Genomic DNA, 8553 nt, shown 5'->3' with positions numbered 1-8553 from the left:
CGTAGCAAAGACTCTTTTGGCACCTTCAGCTCTAAGAAATTCATTCTGATGTAAGATTTGTGGATCGGAGCTCACCTCACCAAATGCATGCGGTGAAACCCTGAGAAAGGAGCCGTAAATTCACAGAGCAGAATAAAACAGGGGAGAGCACAGAATACGGGATAACAGAGTTGAAGGGACCTTGGCGATCTTCTAGTCTAATCCCCTGCTCAAGCAAAAGACTCTGTATTGGTGATAACTAAACTTTTTGTTGTGTGCTGAAGGCGCATGTGTGCCCATACCAGAGGTGGGTTCCTACCAGTTCGCACCTATTCGGTAGAACCAGTTCGTCAAATCTACCGAACCGGTTAGAAGAAGTTCCACCAGTGGACCCGGAAAGCAGGCCTCACCTACAGAAGAGGTTCCAAAAATTTTTGAAACCCACCACTGACTTGCATGCTTCAATGCCAGAGTTTCTGAGCCAACATGACTGGAGGAGGAATTCTGGGAATTGAAGTCCACAAGTCTTAAAGCTGTCAAGTTTGAACATCCCTGGGGGGTTTTTTCTTTAGGGTTAGGGGTGCAAGGATCTTGTAACTTGACAGCTTTAAGACTTGCACGCTTCAATGCCAGAGTTTCTGAATAGCTACTTGGACCGACCTAAGTACTAATTCATAATTTCATATCCGGTCACATGGGCGGCAAGCCACTCCCATCCGGTCACATGAGTGGCAAGCCACTCCCACAAAGGAGGCCACACCCACAGAGTAGGTTCGAACAATTTTTGAAACCCACCACTGGCCCACACCCATAATCCAATGCGCATGCGACACCCCCCATGCCTGTGCATATGCATGCCGTCCCCTGCACTCCCCCCCTGCGCTTCCCCTTGCATGCACTTGTGACCCACTTGCATTTGTGCATCCCCCTCACCACATTTTTGGCCTAGTAGGCCTCCCTGCAGCATCCTGCCAGCAAAAATGGGCTGCAGGGGTGCACTGCACGCAGTGGTGGGATTCAGCTGGTTCACACCTATTCGAGAGAACCAGTTGTTAACTTTCTAAGCAATTCGGAGAACCGGTGTTTGGAAGAAATCTCATTTTGTTTTTTTCCCACTTTACAGGGCTAATCCTATAAGGAAGGCAGGAAGGAAACATTCCGGCGTTGTTTCTAGCCTTTATTGCACTGCTTACAGAAACTGCCTCTCCAGTTAACCCTTATTACATTGTGACAGCTAAGGCAAAGCACCCATCGACATGAGTGACCTTGGGTTGGCCACGCCCACCCAGTCATATGACCACCGATCCACGCCCACCTAGCCAGTCATTAGGGTTGTTAAATTATTTGAATCCCACCACTTACACCCCCGCATCCCGTTTTGGGCCTAGTAGGCCTCCCCATGGCAGAGACCCGAAAATTGGGTGATCGGGGGGAGGTCCGCACCCATGCATGATGGACCTTAGCTGGGATGATGGCTTGCATGCCGACAGAGAGTGCTCTGCCTGCCACCTGTGTCATGAGTGCCATAGGCTCGTCATCACGGATCTATATCATTCTGGATAACAGCTGTCCAATCTCTTCTTCAAAACCTCCAGTGATGGATCACCCATAACTTCTGGAGGCAAACCATTCCACTGTTTGTTTTCACTTTCAGGAAATTTCTCCTTATTTTTAGGTTAGATTTCTTTTTTATAAGCTTCCATCTGTTACTTCTTGTCTCGCCCTCGGGTGCTTTGAAGGATAGGTTGACTTGACTCCCTTCTTCTCTGTAACAGTCCCTCAAATACTTGGAAACTCAACCATTGCCCAACAAGATTGAGCAAGCTGTGGCAGATGGCCTACTTCATCCAAGGTGCTAAGACAGTGTCCATCAATGGACTAATGGAACATCTACCATAATTCACTTGACTGCCAAAGACAAGGGATGAGTTCCTACATTTTGACCCATATGGAAGTACTATAACCATTAGAAGGCCCTGCACTCAGTCACTCTTGCCCTGATCATCTCCTGCTTGGAATATTGCAATGTCCTACCCTTGAAGAACATTCAGAAGCTACAATAGGTCCAGAATGCAGTGGCCCAGACAGTTTTGGAAGTCTAGAACTGTGTTGGCTTTTTGGCAGCTGCCGCACATTGCTTATTTAAGTGCTTGTCCGCTAGGACTCCAAGACTCCTCTCACAGTTATTATCTTGTTTTATCTTGTTGCAGATAAATTTGATTGATAGATATATAAGATAGATAGATATATAAGCTAGATATATATATAAGATAGATAGATAGATAGATAGATAGATGATAGATAAAGATAGATAGATAGATAGATAGATATAGATAGATAGATAGATGATAGAGATAGATAGATAGATAGATAGATAGATAGATAGATAGATAGATAGATAGATAGATAGATAGATAGATAGATAGATAGATAGATAGATGATAGATAGAGATAGATAGATAGATAGATAGATAGATAGATAGATGATAGATAGATAGATAGATAGATAGATAGATAGATAGATAGATAGATAGATAGATAAAGATAGATAGATAGATAGATAGATGATAGATAAAGATAGATAGATAGATAGATAGATAGATAGATAGAGAAAGATAGATAGATAGATAGATGATAGAGATAGATAGATAGATAGATAGATAGATAGATAGATAGATAGATAGATAGATGATAGATAGAGATAGATAGATAGATAGATAGATAGATGATAGATAGATAGATAGATAGATAGATAGATAGATAGATAGATAGATAGATAGATAGATAAAGATAGATAGATAGATAGATAGATAGATGATAGATAAAGATAGATAGATAGATAGATAGATAGATAGAGAAAGATAGATAGATAGATAGATGATAGATAAAGATAGATAGATAGATATAGATAGATAGATGATAGATAGAGATAGATAGATAGATAGATAGATAGATAGATAGATAGATAGATAGATAGATAGATAGATAGATAGATAGATAGATGATAGATAGAGATAGATAGATAGATAGATGATAGATAGATAGATAGATAGATAGATAGATAGATAGATAGATAGATAGATAGATAGATAGATAGATAGATAGATGGATGATAGGTTAGATAGAGTAGATAGATAGATAGATAGATAGATAGATAGATAGATAGATAGATAGATAGATAGATAGATAGATAGATAGATAGATAGATAGATAGATAGATAGATAGATAGAATAATGGATAGATGGATAGATGTAGATGGATAGATGGATAGATGGATAGATGGATAGATGGATAGATGATAGATAGATTATAGATACAGACAGACAGAATAGAAAGAAAGATTGATTCATAGAATGAAAGTTAGATATAGATAGATAATGACAGTAGATACTACATCAGATGAGCACAGCTATACTATGATTTATCTTAATATGAGTTTAGAGCTTTGTGGGTTGCAGAACCCAGCAGTTGTACAAAAAGAAACTTTAGTTGCTTATCCACAGGAAAACAGGCCTCAATTCCCCAATAAATTCCAAAGCCATTATTTTGCACTGAAGCAATTCCTTTGTGATTGTAAAGAAAAGAAAGCTTTTTTTCCCCAAAGCTTTCCTAGTTTTGAGAGCTGATCCTAGAAACAGCTAACGTTGCTGGCCTATAATTTGAATCTTAGGGCTTCGGGATTGGATTGGATTGGATTTATTGGATTTATATGCCGCCCTTCTCCCAAGGGCTCAGGGTGGCGTACAACATTAAAAAAACACATATTACCAAAGTTAAAAAAATTAAATAGAATATCCCAAACAAACCCAATTAGGATTAACATGACATTTTTTTAAAAAAAAAAATCGATTAAAATTAACAATGATCAATAATTTATTTTGTTTTGTTCAGGCCAGGCTGGCTTGCTGGAAAAGCCAACTTTTTAGGGCGCGTCGGAAGGACCAGAGGTCAGGGATTATACGAAGCTCCGGGGGCAGCTTATTCCAGAGGGAAGGCACTCCCACAGAGAAGAGGGTCACTAGCCGACATTGTTTTTTTAGCAGATGACAATCTAATACAGGCAGTCCGCAGCTTAGAACAGTTCTTTTCGTTACTCTCCAAAGTTACAACGGCACGGGAAAAAAGTGGTTTATGACCAATTTTCACAGTTACGATCTTTGCAGCTTCCCCATAATCATGGGATCAAAATTCAGATGCTTGGCAACTGGCTCATAGTTATGATGGTTGCAGTGTCCCAAGGTCACATGATAGCAATAGCACTTAGACTTATATACCGCTTCGTAGTGCTTTACAGCCCTCTTTAAGTGGTTTACGGAGTCAGCCGATTGCCCCCCAACAGTCTGGGTCCTCGTTTTACCCACCTCGGAAGGAGAGAAGGCTGTGTCAATTTTGAGCCGGGTGAGATTCGAACTGCCAAACTGCAGGCAGACGGCAGTCAGCAGAAGTCGCCTACAGTACTGCCCTCTAACCACTACTGCTTCGGATGGACCGGTAAGTGTTTGGCAGCCTGGGTCGCTGGAATTGGCAGCGACTCAGGCGTGTCACACCCCCGAACCGGTTCTCTAATTTAAACATCTTGTTTTTTGCTTCTGTGATTGCGTGGAGCAATCTTTATTGCATTGTGCATGCACACACAGCATGCATCAAGCGCATACACACACATGGCACAGCCATGAGCAAAGCGGCAGTAATGACTGCTGGAACCCATCCCTGACTCTAACCACTGTGCCGCCACGGATCATGATCACTTTTTGTGGCTTTCTGACAAGCAAAGTCAATGGGGAAACCAAATTCACTTAAACACCAGGTTACCGCCGTATCAACTGCAGTGATTCACCTAGCATCTGTGGCAAGAAAGGTCATAAATTGGGGCAAAACTCACTTAACAAATGTCTCGCTTAACAATAGGAATTTTGGACTCCGTTGTGGTCGTAAGTCGAGGACTGTATGCACAGTGCAATGCAACGCAGTACAATAAGTGATCAGGAATACACAACGTTAATCAGAAGTAAGTTCTTCTACAGCTTCAGCTTGACTCCAACTGACAATACAGATATATTCATACATATTATAGATACGCTTAAACCAGTGGTAAAATTCTTTTTTTTTTTTACTACTGGTTCTGTGGGCATGGCTTGGTGGCTGTGGCAGGGGAAGGATACTGCAAAATCCCCATTCCCTCCCCATTCCTGGGGGAAGGCTATTGCAAAATCCCCATTCCCTTCCCACTCTTGGGGGAAGGATACTGCAAAATCCCCATTCTCAGCCCACTCCTGGGGGAAGGATACTGCAAAATCCCCATTCCCTCCGCACTCCTGGTGGAAGGATATTGCAAAATATCATTCTCTCCCCACTCCTGGGGGAAGGATACTGCAAAATCCCCATTCCCTCCCCCCTCCTGGGGGAAGGATACTGCAAAATCCCCATTCCCTTCCCATTCCTGGGGGAAGGATACTGCAAAATCCTCATTCCCTTTCCACTCCTGGGGGAAGGATACTGCAAAATCCCCATTCTCAGCCCACTCCTGGTGGAAGGATATTGCAAAATCCCCATTCCCTTCCCACTCTTTGGGGAAGGATACTGCAAAATCCCCATTCCCTCCGCACTCCTGGTGGAAGGATATTGCAAAATATCATTCTCTCCCCACTCCTGGGGGAAGGATACTGCAAAATCCCCATTCCCTTCCCATTCCTGGGGGAAGGATACTGCAAAATCCTCATTCCCTTTCCACTCCTGGGGGAAGGATACTGCAAAATCCCCATTCTCAGCCCACTCCTGGGGGAAGGATATTGCAAAATCCCCATTCCCTTCCCACTCTTGGGGGAAGGATACTGCAAAATCCCCATTCCCTCCGCACTCCTGGTGGAAGGATATTGCAAAATATCATTCTCTCCCCACTCCTGGGGGAAGGATACTGCAAAATCCCCATTCCCTCCCCCCTCCTGGGGGAAGGATACTGCAAAATCCTCATTCCCTTTCCACTCCTGGGGGAAGGATATTGCAAAATCCCCATTCCCTTCCCATTCCTGGGGGAAGGATACTGCAAAATCCCCATTCCCTTCCCACTCCTGGGGTAAGGATATTGCAAAATTCCCATTCCCTCCCCACTCCTGGGGGAAGGATACTGCAAAATCCCCATTCCCTCCGCACTCCTGGTGGAAGGATATTGCAAAATATCATTCTCTCCCCACTCCTGGGGGAAGGATACTGCAAAATCCCCATTCCCTTCCCATTCCTGGGGGAAGGATACTGCAAAATCCTCATTCCCTTTCCACTCCTGGGGGAAGGATACTGCAAAATCCCCATTCTCAGCCCACTCCTGGTGGAAGGATATTGCAAAATCCCCATTCCCTTCCCACTCTTGGGGGAAGGATACTGCAAAATCCCCATTCCCTCCGCACTCCTGGTGGAAGGATATTGCAAAATATCATTCTCTCCCCACTCCTGGGGGAAGGATACTGCAAAATCCCCATTCCCTCCCCCCTCCTGTGGGAAGGATACTGCAAAATCCTCATTCCCTTTCCACTCCTGGGGGAAGGATATTGCAAAATCCCCATTCCCTTCCCATTCCTGGGGGAAGGATACTGCAAAATCCCCATTCCCTTCCCACTCCTGGGGTAAGGATATTGCAAAATTCCCATTCCCTCCCCACTCCTGGGGGAAGGATACTGCAAAATCCCCATTCCCTCCGCACTCCTGGTGGAAGGATATTGCAAAATATCATTCTCTCCCCACTCCTGGGGGAAGGATACTGCAAAATCCCCATTCCCTCCCCCCTCCTGGGGGAAGGATACTGCAAAATCCTCATTCCCTTTCCACTCCTGGGGGAAGGATATTGCAAAATCCCCATTCCCTTCCCATTCCTGGGGGAAGGATACTGCAAAATCCTCATTCCCTCCCCACTCCTGGGGTAAGGATATTGCAAAATTCCCATTCCCTCCCCACTCCTCGGGGAAGGATACTGCAAAATCCCCATTCCCTCCGCACTCCTGGTGGAAGGATATTGCAAAATATCATTCTCTCCCCACTCCTGGGGGAAGGATACTGCAAAATCCCCATTCCCTCCCCCCTCCTGGGGGAAGGATACTGCAAAATCCTCATTCCCTTTCCACTCCTGGGGGAAGGATACTGCAAAATCCCCATTCCCTTCCCATTCCTGGGGGAAGGATACTGCAAAATCCCCATTCCCTCTGCACTCCTGGGGGAAGGATATTGCAAAATATCATTCTCTCCCCACTCCTGGGGGAAGGATACTGCAAAATCCCCATTCCCTCCCCCCTCCTGGGGGAAGGATACTGCAAAATCCTCATTCCCTTTCCACTCCTGGGGGAAGGATACTGCAAAATCCCCATTCCCTTCCCACTCCTGGGGGAAGGATAGTGCAAAATCCCCATTCCCTCTGCACTCCTGGGGGAAGGATATTGCAAAATATCATTCTCACCACACTCTGGGGCCAGCCAGAGGTGGTATTTTCCGGTTCTCCGAATTACTCAAAATGTCTGCTACCGGTTCTACAGAAACTCTCAGAACCTGTTGAATTTCACCCCTGGCTTAAACATTACCTTCTGAAGAGTTATTTTTGACTTCCCCAACTAGTTTGCAGCTGAGGAATCCTTCCTAGTCTCCCATCAAAGAAATACCTAGTCAAACTTTGCAGGCCACTTTGAATTCCTCCTGGCAGAGAGATAATGCAGTATTCATGAATGAAGTGAATACATTGCACTAAGATCTAATTCTTTTAATTATTCATTCACCCATTCAAAATATATTGGTGTTTCTATTCATCCTTCCAGGGGGGTGAAACATGAAGCGGTTGAAAAGAAAGGTAGATTATCAACACCTTAAAACTGGCCTGCATTTGAGAGGGCAGAAAAGGACACCTCTTGATGTTCTCCTCTTCCATATTTGTATTCTCAAACGGGGGCAAGAAAAAACACAGAGACTTTCAAATTGAAGTGATGGGAGAAATTTCTTTAGCTTGCATTTTAGCAAGATTCTGTCACTGAGATGAATCAAACTGAAGGTAATCCTTGACTCACTTAGTGACCATTTCAAGTTACAACAGCACCAAAAAAGTGACTTACGCCCAGGTTTCACACTTATGACCATTGCACCAGTGGTGGGATTCAAATAATTTAACAACCGGTTCTCTGTCCTAATAATTTCTTCCGACAACCAGTTCACCAAACTGTTCAGAAAGTTAACAACCGGTTCTCCCGAACTGGTGCGAACTGGCTGAATCCCACCACTACATCGCACCCTCTCCATGGTTCTGGAAGTAAATTCTTTTGAAGGAGCCATTTCTTTTTTTTAATGTAAGTCAATGGAGGAAATCTAAAGAAGGTGGACATGTTTCAGTATCTAGGATCCCATCTCCAAGGCAATGTTGACATGAATGGTGAGATGTGAGCGGGGGTGAATGCAGCCTGGATGCGTTGGTGAGAACTCACCAGTGTTTTATGTGACAGATGAATGCCAATCCGTCTTAAATCTAAGATTTACAAGACAACCATCTGCCCTGTTGCACTGTATGGCACTGAATGCTGGGCAGTAACAACAGGGGCCGAAAGCTA

This window comes from Thamnophis elegans, chromosome 8, assembly GCF_009769535.1.
Source record: "Thamnophis elegans isolate rThaEle1 chromosome 8, rThaEle1.pri, whole genome shotgun sequence".
Classification (NCBI taxonomy): Eukaryota; Metazoa; Chordata; class Lepidosauria; order Squamata; family Colubridae; genus Thamnophis; species Thamnophis elegans.
This window is presented reverse-complemented; position numbering follows the sequence as displayed.